The 16,841-nt window shown below is 39.7% G+C and overlaps 1 long non-coding RNA gene across 4 annotated transcripts; it reads left to right on the top strand.

Annotated features, from left to right (window-relative positions):
• Positions 1-939: 939 nt before the first annotated feature.
• Positions 940-8,394, top strand: LOC139704703 (uncharacterized). 4 transcript variants are annotated; one of them, XR_011706632.1, is made up of 3 exons: positions 940-1,027; positions 2,885-3,038; positions 7,459-8,394. It is a non-coding gene; the product is annotated as an uncharacterized lncRNA (long non-coding RNA). The 4 variants fall into 4 exon arrangements; XR_011706633.1 differs by lacking the exon at positions 940-1,027 and adding an exon at positions 1,102-1,254; XR_011706631.1 differs by lacking the exon at positions 940-1,027 and adding an exon at positions 1,527-1,748.
• Positions 8,395-16,841: the final 8,447 nt, after the last annotated feature.

Below are 16,841 nucleotides of genomic sequence, written 5' to 3' on the forward strand. Positions count from 1 at the left end.
TTAAATTGTATACTTTGTCATACTAGGGATAGAACTGAGGGCTCACACTTGCTAGGCAAGTGCTCTTCAGCCCTGATGTCCCTATTTTAAGATGATTAACAACCCTCATTCTTTTTTGCCATACAACTTAATACAGGTGCCAGGAATAAGGGCATAATTATTTATTGTGCCTACCATAGTTAACAACTACTAAAATTGAATACATTTATGCTTTATGAATAGGCAATTCTACTCCTACGTATATAACTAGCAATGTGTGTATATTATAGAAAAAGACATTTACTAGATTATTTATGGCAGCATTGCTTATAATCGTCCCAAACTCTCATCTACCAAAAAAAAAAAAAAAAAAAAAGTAAATAAGTGTGGCAACCAAATGCATTGGTTAAGCATTCAGAACTCCTTTGGGATTGAACAAGAAGTCAACTGAAATGCTAAATTTCTCAGGGTCAAAACTAGAAGGTGGTTATGAGGCCAGAACCTAAGAGATGGTAAACATAGGTTTGAGGAAAAGGGGTAAATTTATGGGGTTCTCTTAAGCAAGGTGAATAAGATTCAAGTATGTATGGTGGGGAAAGTAATGGGATGTAAGACCTTGTTCTTACTGAACTTGTCACTAAACAGCTTTGCACACTTGATAAAGTCCTGGCACTTCTTTGAACTCAAATTTTATATCAAAGTTAAAGAATGTGACCTGGATTCCTGAGTTCTGTGAGATTCCAGGCAGCCCCAACTACTCTGGCAGAACATGTTCTGGTCAGATTAAAGGAGCTCTTTACCCTCAAAAGAGGAGCCAGCGGGCACAGCCACTAGGTACATTCTGATACAGGCTCCTTTCCTCAACTGCCAAACAAACGTGTCTTCAGGCGTTGACAGTCTGAGATCAGCCTCCTCCCTCAGCCACCTAGCCCCGCCTTTCCCCTACAAGTGTCCCCTTCCGCAAAGAGGAACACCCTATTCAATGTCCTACGGTGCAAAACGTCCCAGCCCCAAGTCCTCCGCTTACGTGGCGACCACGTTCTAGCACGTGAGTCCCTTATAGAATTCCCACTGTAGGTGCGGCCAAACTGGCGGGGCGACTTCTCGGAACAGTCCGCTAACGTCCAACAGTTCAGGGAACCCGCGCTACTGCGCCTGTGCGGTGAAAGGGTTGGGTATTTAACTGTGGTGGGTGCTGGTACTCTACGCTGCTGGCGGGAGAGAGCAAAGAAAAAAACGAAGGCCGTCAGAAATGGCTGTTAGGGGAAATGATAGGTTGGTGGAAAGAGCCGGTGCAGAGCGCGCCTCTGACTGGGGTGGGACCCGCCTCCGTTACAGCCAATCAGGGCGCGGGGCGGGGCGGCCTGGCGGGATCCGTTTCGTGGGCTCTGGAGGCGCGTCTCTGCTACGAATCTGCGCCCTGGGGACGCTTTGCTGTGTCTAGGCTTCTCGAGAAAGTTCTGCTCCGCCCCGTGCAGCAGCGACTGCAGACCTTGAGCTTGGTCGTTTGGGCGGGGCTCCCGACTCTCTCACAGTCGCGCCACCGACAGTGTTCAGGGCTGGCCTCTGATTCCTAGGGTCTGAGATGGAGCCAGTGACTTTAAAAAAAAAAAAACTCGTGAGCGAACCTGGTGCCAGCCAAGGTTGAAGCCCCGTGGCTGTTTCAGCCCCGTTGTGCTGGGAATGGTGACCGAACTGGAGGGCGTGTGGTTCCCCGCCCCAGACCTGGGGTTGGAGCACGGACGCGGGCCGCGGGTCCGCGAGATGAGGTTGACCCTCCGAGCGCAAGCTCCTCCCTGTAGGCGTCCCTCCGGGAGCAGGACTGAGTTTGGCATTTGCTCCGGGAACCAGCGGGACAGACTAGGCCGCTGGGGTGTGGGTGAGGACGGTCCCGCTGGGCGCCGAGTCCGCTGACTCTGCTTTCTCTGCACCAGCTCCCTGGCTAGGTTCTTACCGAGCCCAGGTTCAACCTCCCCATGTAGTTTAGTCGTCCAGATAGATCACTTAGGACCTGACCAGTTAGCTGTTTCTTAAGTAGCCTGTTTCTAAGCAACCGTTTCTTAAGTAGCCTGTTTCAACTAATGGCATGGTTTATTATTACAAGGGTTCTTTTTTGGGGGGTGGGTGCTGGGGAGCTCTTTGGGTATTTTTTTTTCTTATACTTAAATTCGGAGAATATTTTACAGTACCCCCGTATATGGAATTAGAAAATTTCGTTTGGTTTCATTGGCAGTTTTGTTGAGGTATAATCTACATACCATAAAAATGCACCCATTTTAAGTGTATGATTTAGTGATTTTAGTGTACAGTCATGTGTGGATTTATGATAGGAACCCTTCAACAAAATGCGTTCTTAGTCAATTTCGACCATGATAGAGCATGAACTAAGAGGACTACATGGTCACTAAGCAATATAACTTTTTGGACCCCATTGTAAATGTGGTCAGTCCTTTACTGAAAAGTCATTATTCCACACATGACTATTTCCAGAGTTGTTCAACAGGAAATCTTGATAGCACCCCTACCACCACCACCACCACCACCACCCCATCACCACACACACACACACACAATTTGACATTCTACAGATACGATGTAACATAAGGGCCCTTGAAAGTATATACTTAGGGCTGGGGTTGTGGTTCAGTGGCAGAACACTTGCCTAGCATGTGTGAGGCACTGGGTTCGATTCTCAACACCTATTATCAATAAATAAAATAAAGGTCCATTGACAACTAAAAAAATATTTTTAAAAAAGTGTATACTTAGATTATGTCATTATCTGAACAAGTGAAATTTAGAGGGTAATTAAAACATGTTCCTGTAAATTGCAGGGAATTAAACTATTGTGTCTTACACTATCTTTTTAAAAACATATACTACTTTTTTTTTTTTTTTGAGACAGGGTTTCACTAGATTGCTTATAGCCCCACTGAATTGCTGAGGCTGGCTTTGACCCTCCTGAACCTCTGGGATTCCAGGTGTGTGCCACCACGCCCAGCTTGACTGTTTGAACTGTCTCTTATGCTGAGGAATATGGTATAAACCCCACTGTACAGGTGAGAGTGTGAACTTTAAAGAATATTGCCTAAAGCTGTGTCTGGACAAGGCCCCAAACCAGATGCCTTCTCTCTAAATTTGTTGCCTTTGGCACCTCAAACACCTTGATATGTCTATGTATGACTGAGCGAGTACTTAATAAGTGGCCACTGTGTGCCAACAGTACTGCTCTAGATAAAAATACTCTAGTGGCTTTACCACTGAACTACATCCCCAGTCCATTTTATTTTATATTTTGAGACAAGGTCTTATTAAATTGCTGAGATCCTCACTTAGTTGCTGACACTGGCCTCAAACTTGCAATCCTCCTGCCTCAGCCTCCCAAGTCCTTTGGATTACAGGCATGCACCACCATGCCTGATACATTGAAGATTTAACCCCTAATTTGATGATGTTATTGAAGGGAAGGCTTTTATGAGAAGTAATTAGGTTTAGATGAGGTCATGAAGGTGGGGCCTCATGATGGGAGAGAGAGAAGCTAGAGCTCTCTGCTGTGTAAGGACATAGTGAAAAAGCAGCCATTTTTAAAATGGGAAGAGAACACTCATCATGATTGAATGGCATTTTGATCTTGAACTTTTCTGGCTCCAGATCTGTGAGACACAAGTGTCTTGTTATAAGTCACCCAGTCTGTATTTTGTTATAGCAGCCCAAGCTAAGACTTATGGCCTTGTTAATGATAAAATCAGGTTATATAATAGAATATATAGTACAATCCCATTTATCTTAGCACAGAAGGCCTTTCTAGGCACACTATCAAAAAGTATTCCCTCATTGATCTCTGATCACTAGTGCTTTACTCTATTTTTAAAATCACCACCTAAAAGTATTTTATGAATTTTTATATTTGTTTACTGTCTCTTTTTTAAGTTCCATTAGAGTTCTGCCTCTTTTATTCATCTTTATATACCCAAGGCTGGGAGATACAGTTCTTAACAACATTGTTTCAGGAAAACAAACAAATTCCCACACAAAACAACATTCATATGGTTGTTTTAAAATAAGACCACAAATTATTTGATTTTCTTTTCCTTCAAAAGATGGAATCTAGCTTGATGTGGTAGTGCACAACTGTAATCCCAGCTACTGTGGAGGCTGGGGCAGGAGGACTGCAAGTTCAATGACAGCCTGGGCAACTTAATGAGACCCTGTTTCAAAAAAATTTAAAAAAAAAAAAAAAGGACTGGGGATATATCTTGGTGGTAAAGCAATTTGCTTAGCATGTGTAAGGCCCTGGGTTCAAACCCCAGCAACACACACACACCACACACACACACACACACACACACACACACAGCCAATTCCCCTCCTTCTGATTAGAATATGGTGGAAGTGGAATTATGTCAATAGATCACAATTTCCTTCTTGCTGTCTCTTAGATCATTCACCCTGAGGGAAACCAGCTGCTGGGTCATGAGGACATATCAAACAGAGCTATTGTTAGGCTCATGCAGTGAAAGACAAGTCTACTCCCAGCCAGTGGGGACTCAGGACTTTTGCCAACAGTGGTATGAATGAGCCACCTTGAAGCTGATTTTTCAGCCCTAGTCAATCCTTCAAATGACTGCCTCTCCAGGTGACATCTTAACAACAATGTCACAAGGAGGCCCTGAACTGGATCCCTCAAATTCAAACTCTCAAATTCTGTTAGATAATTTATGGTTGTTGTCATAAGCCACTAAGTTTTGGTGGTAGAATGAATAGACAGTGACTACACTCCCCCTTAGTACCTACCATAAAGCAAAATAGGTGTGGCCTAAACAGTAGCTAGCAAAGTTCTTTTCTATTAGGAATTGTAGAATTCATTATTTGTATAATGTTCACTTTTTAAAAAGTGGGACAATTTTAATGTTGGGAATGAAATCACATTCTAATCTATATGTACTAATCTGATTTTAAGATGAACACTGGAATACACAGATTTGAAAGGTTTGATTTTATGTATAAGTTAAATATCCATCATGATTTTAAAATAGTGAATTTTTAAAAAATCTGCAATTATAAATTTGTGTATGTTTGCATGTGTGTATGCATGTGTGAAGTTTTATGGATTAAACCCAGATGCCTGCTACCACTGAGCTAAGTTGCCAAGGCTAACCTTGAATGTGGCTCCTTCTGTTTCAGCCTAGGCAAGAGCTCTACTGTTGAGCTATTCTATCAGCCCTAGAGATTTTAAAATGCATACTTGATTTATTATAGTTTACTTCAATACTTCTATAACTTCTTCCCCAAATTAAGACTCTTATGATAGTTTAATTGAATTTATCCCATACCTACTGTGCTATTTTTGCCATGTTTACTTTTACACACAATACAAATCCCATGAGACCTTATTTTTATTTTTTTAAAATATATTTCTTTTAGTTGTTGATGGAACTTTATTTTTATTTATTTACATGCGGTGCTGAGAATCAAACCCAGTGCCTCACACATGCCAGGCAAGTGCTCTACCACTGAGCTATAACCCCACCCAGACCTTATTTTTATAGTCATTATTTTTAATATAATTTTTTTAGTTGTAGATGGACTCAATACCTTTATTTTATTTATTTTTATGTGGTGCTGGGGATTGAACCCAGCACCTCACATGTACTAGGCAAGTGCTCTACCACTGAGCCACAACTCCAGCCCCTTTATAGTCATTATTAACTATCATGTTTATGTCTGTTTCCCAATACCATTATCTATTGTCTGACTGCTTTGGTGTCTGTTAAAATCATCTGTTCTGGTGCTCTTTAATTAATTAATTTATTGTAGTGCTGGAAATTGAAACCAGGACCTCATGCTTACTAAGTAGTCACTCTACCAGTGAGCTATATTCCCACTGCACTGGTGTTCTTTATTCCTGTAATTCTCCAATGAAATTATTTCCAACAACCTGAAGAACTACTTTTTTAAAAAATATATTTTTTGGTTGTTAATGGAACTTTATTTTACTTATTTATATGCGGTGGGTGCTGAGAATCGAACCCAGAGCCTCACACATGCTACGCAAGTGCTCGACCACTGAGCTACAACCCCAGCCCCTGAAGAACTACTTTTAATGCTTCAGTTCCTATAGCAGTGAATTCTTCAGGCTTTTTGTTTAATTTTCTTTTTTCTTAAAAACTTTCTTATTTAATGTTCACTCATGGATAGTATTTCACTGGGTATAGAATTCTGGGTTTGAAGTTTTTTCTTTCAGCACATTAAGATATCATTCTTCTATTGTCTGACTGCTTTGGTGTCTGTTAAAAAGTCAGCCGTCAGTTTTATACTCTTATTGTTGTGCCTTTTAAGGTAATGAGTCTCCCCACTCTTCCCAATCCCTGTGGCTGCTTATAAGATTTTCTCTGTTTTTAATTATAAACAATTTGATTATTATGCAGACTCATTCTTTCTCTCATTTTGGGACTCCAACTATACACACACACACACACATATACACACACTCTATATCTACATATATATACACATATACATACTTACACAAGCATATACACATATATATGATTTTTTCTGTGTGTATCACATATCTCCAGAGTAATTTTGTGTGTGTGATGGGGTGGGTACTGGGGATTGAACCCAAAGGCACTTTGCCAGTGAGCTATATCCCCAGCCCTTTTTATTTTATTAAAAAAAATTTTTTTTTAGTTGTACATGGACAATACCTTATTTTATTTATTTATTTTATGTGGTGCTGAATATTGAACCCAGTGCCTCATACATGCAAGGCAAGCGCTCTACCACTGACCTACATCCCCAGCCCCTGTGACTATAATCCTAAGAAAGGAGGGGATGTAGAAAATATGGAAATACAATTGAAACTATAGATAACTTTAGAAATGGTAGTGAACTTTTAGAACAGAGAGAGAGAGAGATGACCATTCTAGCAATTGGTATTCAAAGCAAGATCCAAGGCTGGGGTTGTGGCTCAGTGATGCAGCACTTGCCTAGAATATGTGAGGCACTGGGTTTGATTCTCAGCACCACATAAAAAAACTAAATAAAATAAAGTTATTATGTCTACCTACAACTAAAATATATTTAGAAAAATAAAAAATAAAGCAAGATCAGTCATAAAATCAGTCATTTGAGTATCTAAGCTATTTGAGTATAGGATGTCAAATTTTCACATATATTATTCTTTGTTGCAATATAGTTACTTCCAGTTTCCTTCTATTTCTAAATCCAAATTAAAGGATGCCATTGGGAAGTTATTGTGGTAGAAGTAGTTCAGTCTGTGTGTGATACCATAAATATCATAATCATCAAAGTATTATCCTAAATCCCATATATATATATACAAAAATTTATTTCATGATGAAGATTAGAGTAAATTTTGATTTGTTTTAAAAGAAAAAGAATTTTTGTTACCTTGTATTACTCTACACAATAATATTGATACGTGTTGATTAAATTGTTCCTTCTCTTCTCTAGGGAGAATAAAAGGAAACAGTATAGCATGGTTGACTGGAAGCCTTCCTGCCCTTGGATGTGTGGAGAGAAAGTGCACATCATGCCTGAAGGTCTCTGCGATACTGAAGAGAAGGCGTTGGGGAACTAGGACTGTGAGAGAGCTGAGAGTTGAGGTGGTGGTTAGAGAATGAATATTGGAGTTTTAAATTTCTAGTGTGTTGACAAAATTTAGGATTGTTTTTGTTTGGATCTGGGTGTAGGTGAAGAATGGTAGAGGCAGTCATGTACTGGTAAACCAGCTCAAAAAAAAAAAAAAAAAAAAAAGAAAGAAAAAGAAAGAAAGAACACTCCAAATTGTAGCATTTGTTGATTCACCATGACTGATTTCAAGCTACCAATATTATCAATATAATATCATTATGCATGGGATATGAAAAAGCTAAGAATAATCAGCTCTCAGGAACTGGAATGAGCTAGCTTCAACAGTGTGCTACTGAGTACTATGGTAAATACTTTAGTCAAGTCTCCCCCAAAGTGCCACGTGTTAAAGTCTTTGTTGCCAGCCTAGGGCACTGTTGGGACTTAGTGAGACATTTTGGAGGTAGGGCCTAGTGGAAAGAAGTTAAGTCATTGGGTGTGCTCTTAAAGGGGATATTGAGATCTCAGCCTTTCCTCTTCATTTCTTTTTGTTTCTTGACTGCCATGAAATGAACAATTTTCTACTATATGCATTTCTACCATGATGTACTACTATCCAACCACAGGCCCAAAAGCAATGGAGCCCACCAAGCACAGAGAAATTCTGAAACCTTTTTATCAATTGTTTATATCAGGTATTTTGCTACAGTGACCCAAAGCTGACTAATATACTGAGCATGGGCAAAGGTCATCAGAATTATAATTTTGTTTTTTGAGATGGGGTCTTTTATATTGCACAGGCTGGCCTCAAACTTGCAATCCTCTTGTCTCAGCTTCCTGAGTAGCTGGCATTATAAGCATGCATCAACATAGCTGGCACTGGAATTAAATAAGTATGTGAATCACAAAACTATATTGTTGTATGTGTCATCATCTGAAGCCATTGGAATACAGAATTAAGTTATGTGTTGGTGTAGAAGAATGTGACTTTGGGGTTGGGGTTGTAGCTCTGTGGTAGAGTACTTGCCTCACACATGTGAGGCCCTGGGTTCAATCCTCAGGACCACATAAAAATAAACAAATAAAAATAAAATTATTGTGTCCATCTACAACTAAAAAAAATATTTAAAAAAATAATGTGAACTTGTCCCCAAATCTTCGTTAAGTGAAGGAAAGTTGGGGAGTGGTCAGTAGATAAGAATTCTTAAGATGCCAGCCAGGGAGATATTATAGAAGCCTATTGGGGGGGAAATTTTTCAAGGAAGTAGTGGGAGTCCTCTTCAGCTCCAACAGATTGTTCATGTAGTCTGTGGGTAGAGCAAATTTCCACAGATCCAATGTATGTGTGGGGTTCCATTTTTAAAGAACAGTTCAGTTGTTAAAAGTTGTTGACTGTAGCTGGGCATGTTGTGGTGTCATGTGGTGTATGCCTCAGTCCCAGCTACTCAGGAGCCTGGGGTACTGGGGTTACTTGAGTTTAGAGTTCTAGGACAGTGTGAGCAATGCAGCAACATCCCATCTTAAAACAGGAAAAAGAGAAAAAAGAAAGAAAGAAAAAAGAAAACCAGAAAAAGCAAAGATTAAAAATAGCTGAAAGGAATTTCTATCTTAATTTGCTTCTTTCAAGTAATAAAGAGATCAGTTATTCATAATTCATAATATACCTTCCACCCCCCCTCCCCCATATTTTTCACATCATAAAATCTTTTTTTCTCTCTTTTCCCTTACTCTCAATTTTCTTCAAATCTTCTCCCATATCCAGAACCTATACCACTTCAGGACTTTTCTTCCCCATTTCTTATTTTGCCTCTATTTTCCCCCTCAATTCCTTCTGAGGCAAATTTCATCATTGCTTTTCTTCTCTCTCTCTCTCTCCAGTGCTAGGGATCAAAACCAGGGCCTAGTTCATTCTAGGCGGGCACCTACCATTGAGCCACATCCCCAGCCCTCATCATTTCTTTAATAATTTTTTCTCCCAGCTTATTTTCTAGTGTTACTTGATTAAAATCTGGAAACTGAATCTGCTTATTGAGTCCAGAGTTGCATAAAAGGGTGGGAACAAAAGATACAATTTTTTTAATATTTATTTTTTAGTTGTTGTTGGACACAATATCTTTATTTTATTTATTTATTTTTATGTGGTGCTGAGGATCAAACCCAGGGCCTCACACATGCTAAGCTAGCGCTCTACCACTGAGCCTCAATCCCAGCCTCTAGATACAATTTTTTTTTTAAAAAAGGAACTGAAAGCTGAGTGCTGTGGCCCAGGTCTGTAATCCCAGTGGCTCCGGAAGCTGAGACAGAGCCAGCCTCAGCAATGGCGATTGCACTAAGCAACTCAGTGAGACCCTGTCTCTAAATAAACTACAAATAGGGCTGGTAGTTAAAATGATTGGCATAGGTTGGCAAGGAACAAGAATTTCATATATTGCTTGTGGGAGGTTAAATTGGTATTTGGCAATATCTTCTAAAACCAAATGTCTACCCAATGACTCAGCAATTCAACTTTATCCATTGTAGAATGTAATGAAGATAGCTATCAGGTTAGGTTTCAAAGTGTTAGCCAAGGATCCAACATGGCGGCGGGCGGAGAGGCAGCGCTTTCAATACCCCCTCAGTGATGGGGTCAGAAAGACGCATAGATAACACTTAGATTCTACTTGCGGAAAATCTCCCAGCAAAATTCCACTGAAGAGAGACCAGCCGGGAGTTACTAGGATTTTTGGAAGTAACAGTTTGCCTCAGACGAGTGAATCCCCGCCACGAGACGCAGAGGTCCAGATCCGCCAGCCGCTGTCTGCTGTCCGCGCGCCGCGCCGGGGCGCGGCTGCCGGCCCACCCGCAGCCACTGTGACTGGGTGGCTAGACTCCGAGACGCAGCTTGGCAGGAAGAGGTCTTTAGCCAAACCTTCATGAAATAGCGAGCCGGGAGCTGAGGCCAACCGGGGACGGACCAGTCCCACCCCTCCCTTCGAACACTCCGGCAAGGAGCCTGGGGCCCGCCATAGCAGAGAGGTGACGTCATTGGAGCTCGGCTGACGGAATTCATTCCCAGCAGAATCCACTTTAGCAGGTGTGTGACTCCCACCCCAGCCAGATACAAGCAGCCAGGAAACCTCAGGGATCTCTCCGGGGGCATGTCTGTAGGGAAGCAGAGGGGATTCCCGACCCCCAACCCCCCATATCACAAGCGGTGACTCCCAAGGTCTTAGCCGCCAGTTTACCACAGCAGTGGGGCTTAAATGGGATGCGCGTTGGGGCTGCAAGTGTAACTAGATCTCTGGGGAACCGCTTCTGGTGAACAGGACCTGGCTGGCTGGCTGACAGGAGGAAGGGGGGGAGGGGCCGGAGAAGTGAAACGGCTCTGGACTGACAAGACTGAGAGTCTTCCAGGAGCCGCCTTACAGGGATTGCTATGGGCAGGTAGAGAGCAGAAGCTCCGCTCGGAGGGCATAGCCCCGCCTACTGGAAGAGAAGAAAATGGATCTCTAAGACTTCAATTTTTTTTTTCCTCTTCTCTCTCTGTTCCTCTCTCCCCTTTTCCTTCTTTCTTCTTTCCCCGTTTCAAGTTGTATTGTTCTTTTCATTCTCCTCTGATCTATCTCTCTCTCTCTCCTTCTTTCTTTTTAAGAGCACCTTCCCTCCCCTACCCCCCAACTTTCATCCCAAGCATTACGTCTTCCATTACGTGTAATTGTCTAAATGCAAATAGGTGAATGTTTCGAGGCTGTCTATAGGGCTCCTAAATACCTAGCTACTACCAACACCCTGATCCAATCACCTGTTAGTATCCCCCTTCAGTAGAGCAATCTTCTAAAGTAGCCAAGACATACTAACCCTCATACCATCATAGCACCTAACCTAAACATAAAGTCCTAAGAACAAATAACAAATCACTATATGCATACAGAACCTAGAAGCCTTTTATGAATTGAATGAATCAGCTTTAAAGTACAATAAAGCCCAACATTTCTAGGCATAATCTCCCACCACAAAGGAGAGACAACAGAGATATACAAAACCAAAACAAATTTATAGGAGAAAGCAGTTACACAGCAGTCAAACAGAGCTGGAAAGTAACGTGAACAACATGAAAAAACAAGGGAAAAAAGGATTACAAACAATGCAGGACAACTTAAATCTATAGGAGGACCTAGAAGCATCAGAAACATGGACAGGGAAAGAACTCAAGGCATACCTAACTCAGATGGAATGGAATATTAGAGAAGACATGAGACAGCAAGTCCAAGCAATGAAAGTATATTTTGAAAACGAATTAAACAAACAAATTCAAACTGCAAAGAACGAGCTTTACCAGGAGATAGAGATTAAAAAAAAATACCAAACAGTAATCCTAGAAATGCAGGAAACCATAAACCAAATTAAAAACTCTAACGAGAATATTACAAATAGACTAGATCAAGTAGAAATCAGAACATCAGATAATGAAGACAAAGTTTATCAACTTGAAAAGAATGTAGTCAACACAGAAAGGATGCTTAAATCTCATGAGCAATCTATCCAAGAGTTATGGGATATCATAAAAAAACCAAACTTGAGAGTCATTGGGGTAGAAGAAGGTATAGAGGTTCAAACCAAAGGAATGGACAACCTATTAAATGAAATAATCCTAGAAAACTTCCCAGAGATGAAAGATGGAATGGATTGCCAAATTCTGGAATCCTACAGGACCCCAAACATTCAAAACTGTAATAGACCAACTCCAAGACATATAATTATGAAGATAGCCAACATACAGAACAAGGAGAGAATATTAAAAGCTACGAGAGAAAGGAGGCAGATTACATTCAGGGGTAAACCAATTAGGTTAACGACTGATTTTTCATCACAGACTTTGAAAGCGAGAAGATCCTGGAACAACGTATTTCAAACGCTGAAAAATAATGGATTCCAACCAAGAATACTGTATCCAGCAAAATTAAGCTTCAGATTTGACAATGAAATTAAAATATTTCACGATAAACAAAAGCTAAAAGAATTCGCAGCCAGAAAACCAGCACTGCAAAGCATTTTGAGCAAAATACTACAAGAAGAGGAATTGAAAAATAGCGCCCAAAACTAACAGTGGGAGGTATCTCAGTAAAGGGAGAGAAAAATAACCAAAGAGGAAAAACTAGCCAAACTAAAATAAATAAATAAATAAATAAATAAACATGACTGGAAGTACAAACCATATTTCAACTGTAACCTTAAATGTTAATGGCTTAAATTCACCAATCAAGAGACATAGGCTAGTAACCTGGATTAAAAAAACAAATCCAACAATATGCTGCCTTCAGGAGACTCATGATAGGAAAAGACATACACAGTCTGAAGGTGAAAGATTAGGAAAAATCATACCACTCACATGGCCCTCGGAAGCAAGCAGGAGTGGCCATACTCATATCGAATAAAATCAACTTCAAACCTAAGTTAATCAAAAGGGATAAAGAAGGACACTATATACTGTTAAAAGGAACCATCCACCAACAAGACATAACAATTATCAATTTGTATGCACCAAATAATGGTGCTGCAACATTCATAAAACAAACTCTCCTCAAGTTCAAGAGTCAAATAGACCACAACACAATAATTATGGGTGACTTCAACACACCTCTCTCGCCATTAGACAGATCCTCTAGACAAAAGCTGAATAAAGAAACTATAGAACTCAATAACACAATCAATAACCTAGACTTAACCGACATATATAGAATATATCAACCATCATCAAGTGGATACACGTTCTTCTCAGCAGCACATGGATCCTACTCAAAGATAGACCATATATTATGCCATAGGGCAACTATCAGTAAATATAAAGGTGTGGCGATAATACCATGCACCATATCTGATCATAATGGAATGAAACTGGAAGTCAATGATAAAAGAAGGAAAGAAAAATCCTGCATCACCTGGAAAATGAACAATATGTTACTGAATGATCAATGGGTTACAGAAGACATAAAGGAGGAAATAAAAAAATTCTTAGAGGGGCTGGGGATGTGGCTCAAGCGGTAGTGCGCTCGCCTGGCATGCGTGCAGCCCGGGTTCGATCCTCAGCACCACATACAAACAAAGATGTTGTGTCCGCCGAAAACTAGAAAATAAATATTGAAAAATTCTCTCTCTCTCTCTTCTCCCTCTCTCTCTCACACTCTCTCTTTAAAAAAGAAAAACTAAAACCATTTTAAAAAAAAATTCTTAGAGATAAACGACAATACAGACACAACATACCGGAATCTATGGGACACAATGAAAGCAGTTTTAAGAGGGAAATTCATTTCCTGGAGTTCATTCCTCAAAAAAAGAAAAAAAACAACAACAAATAAATGAACTCACACTACATCTTAAAACCCTAGAAAAGGAAGAGCAAAACAACAGCAAATGTAGTAGAAGACAAGAAATAATTAAAATCAGAGTGGAAATCAACGAAATTGAAACAAAAAAAAACATTGAAAAAATTGATAAAACTAAAAGTTGGTTCTTTGAAAAAATAAATAAGATCGACAGACCCTTAGCCATGCTATCAAAGAGAAGAAGAGAGAGAACTCAAATTACTAACATACGGGATGAAAAAGGCAATATCACAACAGACACTACAGAAATACAGAAGATAATTAGAAAGTATTTTGAAACCCTATATTCCAATAAAATAGAAGATAGTGAAGATATCGATAAATTTCTTAAGTCATATGATCTGCCCAGATTGAGTCAGGAAGACACACACAATTTAAACAGACCAATAACAAAGGAAGAAATAGAAGAAGCCATCAAAAGACTACCAACCAAGAAAAGCCCTGGACCGGATGGGTATACAGCGGAGTTTTACAAAACCTTCAAAGAAGAATTAATACCAATACTTTTCAAGCTATTTCAAGAAATAGAAAAAGAAGGAGCAGCTCTTCCAAATTCATTCTATGAGGCCAACATCACCCTGATCCCGAAACCAGACAAAGACACTTCAAAGAAAGAAAACTACAGACCAATATCTCTAATGAACTTAGATGCAAAAATTCTCAATAAAATCCTGGTGAATCGAATACAAAAGCATATCAAAAAAATTGTGCACCATGATCAAGTAGGATTCATCCCGGGGATGCAAGTCTGGTTCAATATACGGAAATCAATAAATGTTATTCACCACATCAATAGACTTAAAGATAAGAACCATATGATCATCTCAATAGATGCAGAAAAAGCGTTCGACAAAGTACAGCATCCCTTTATGTTCAAAACACTAGAAAAACTAGGGATAACAGGAACTTACCTCAACATTGTAAAAGCTATATATGCTAAGCCTCAGGCTAGCATCATTCTAAATGGAGAAAAACTGAAGGCATTCCCTCTAAAATCTGGAACAAGACAGGGATGCCCTCTCTCACCACTTCTATTCAATTTAGTTCTTGAAATACTAGCCAGAGCAATTAGACAGACAAAAGAAATTAAAGGCATAAAAATAGGAAAAGAAGAACTTAAATTATCACTATTTTCGGATGATATGATAATATATCTAACAGACCCAAAAGGGTCTACAAAGAAACTGCTAGAGTTAATAAATGAATTCAGCAAAGTGGCAGGATATAAAATCAACACGCATAAATCAAAGGCATTCCTGTATATCAGCAACAAAACTTCTGAAATGGAAATGGGGAAAACCACTCCATTCACAATATCCTCAAAAAAAAATAAAATAAAATACTTGGGAATCAACCTAACAAAAGAGGTGAAAGATTTATACAATGAAAACTACAGAACCCTAAAGAGAGAGATAGAAGATCTTAGAAGATGGAAAAATGTACCCTGTTCATGGATAGGCAGAACTAACGTCATCAAAATGGTGATATTACCCAAAGTTCTCTACAGGTTTAATGCGATGCCAATCAAAATCCCAACGGCATTTCTTGTAGAAATAGATAAAGCAATCATGAAATTCATATGGAAAAACAAAAGACCCAGAATAGCAAAAGCAATTCTAAGCAGGAAGTGTGAATCTGGAGGTATAGCGATACCAGATTTCAAACTGTACTACAGAGCAATAGTAATAAAAACAGCATGGTACTGGTACCAAAACAGGCAGGTGGACCAATGGTACAGAATAGAGGACACAGAGACCAATCCACAAAATTACAACTTTCTTATATTTGATAAAGGGGCTAAAAGCATGCAATGGAGGAAGGATAGCATCTTCAACAAATGGTGCTGGGAAAACTGGAAATCCATATGCAACAAAATGAAGCTGAACCCCTTTCTCTTGCCATGCACAAAAGTTAACTCAAAATGGATCAAAGAGCTTGGTATCAAATCAGAGACTCTGCACCTGATAGAAGAAAAAGTTGGCTCCGATCTACATATTGTGGGGTCAGGCTTCAAATTCCTTGATAGGACGCCCATAGCCCAAGAGTTAATAACAAGAATAAACAAATGGGACTTACTTAAACTAAAAAGTTTTTTCTCAGCAAGAGAAACAATAAGAGAAGTAAATAGGGAGCCTACATCCTGGGAACAAATCTTTACTCCTCACACTTCAGATAGAGCCCTAATTTCCAGAATATACAAAGAACTCAAAAAATTAAACAATAAGATAACAAATAACCCAATCAACAAATGGGCCAAGGACCTGAACAGACACTTCTCAGAGGAGGACATACAATCAATCAATAAGTACATGAAAAAATGCTCACCATCTCTAGCAGTCAGAGAAATGCAAATCAAAACCACCCTAAGATACCATCTTACTCCAGTAAGATTGGCAGCCATTATGAAGTCAAACAACAACAAGTGCTGGCGAGGATGTGGGGAAAAGGGCACACTTGTACATTGCTGGTGGGACTGCAAATTGGTGCGGCCAATATGGAAAGCAGTGTGGAGATTCCTGGGAAAGCTGGGAATGGAACCACCATTTGACCCAGCTATCGCCCTTCTCTGACTATTCCCTGAGGACCTTAAAAGAGCGTACTATAGGGATACTGCCACATCAATGATCATAGCAGCACAATTCACAATAGCTAGACTGTGGAACCAACCTAGATACACTTCAATAGATGAATGGATTAAAAAAATGTGGCATTTATACACAATGGAGTATTACGCAGCACTAAAAAATGACAAAATCATGGAATTTGCAGGGAAATGGATGGCATTAGAGCAGATTATGCTAAGTGAAGCTAGCCAATCCTTAAAAAACAAATACCAAATGTCTTCTTTGATTTAAGGAGAGCAATAAGAACTGAGCAGGGAGGAAGAGCATGAGGAAAAGATTA

This window comes from Marmota flaviventris, chromosome 2 (genome assembly GCF_047511675.1).
Source record: "Marmota flaviventris isolate mMarFla1 chromosome 2, mMarFla1.hap1, whole genome shotgun sequence".
NCBI classification, from domain to species: domain Eukaryota; kingdom Metazoa; phylum Chordata; class Mammalia; order Rodentia; family Sciuridae; genus Marmota; species Marmota flaviventris.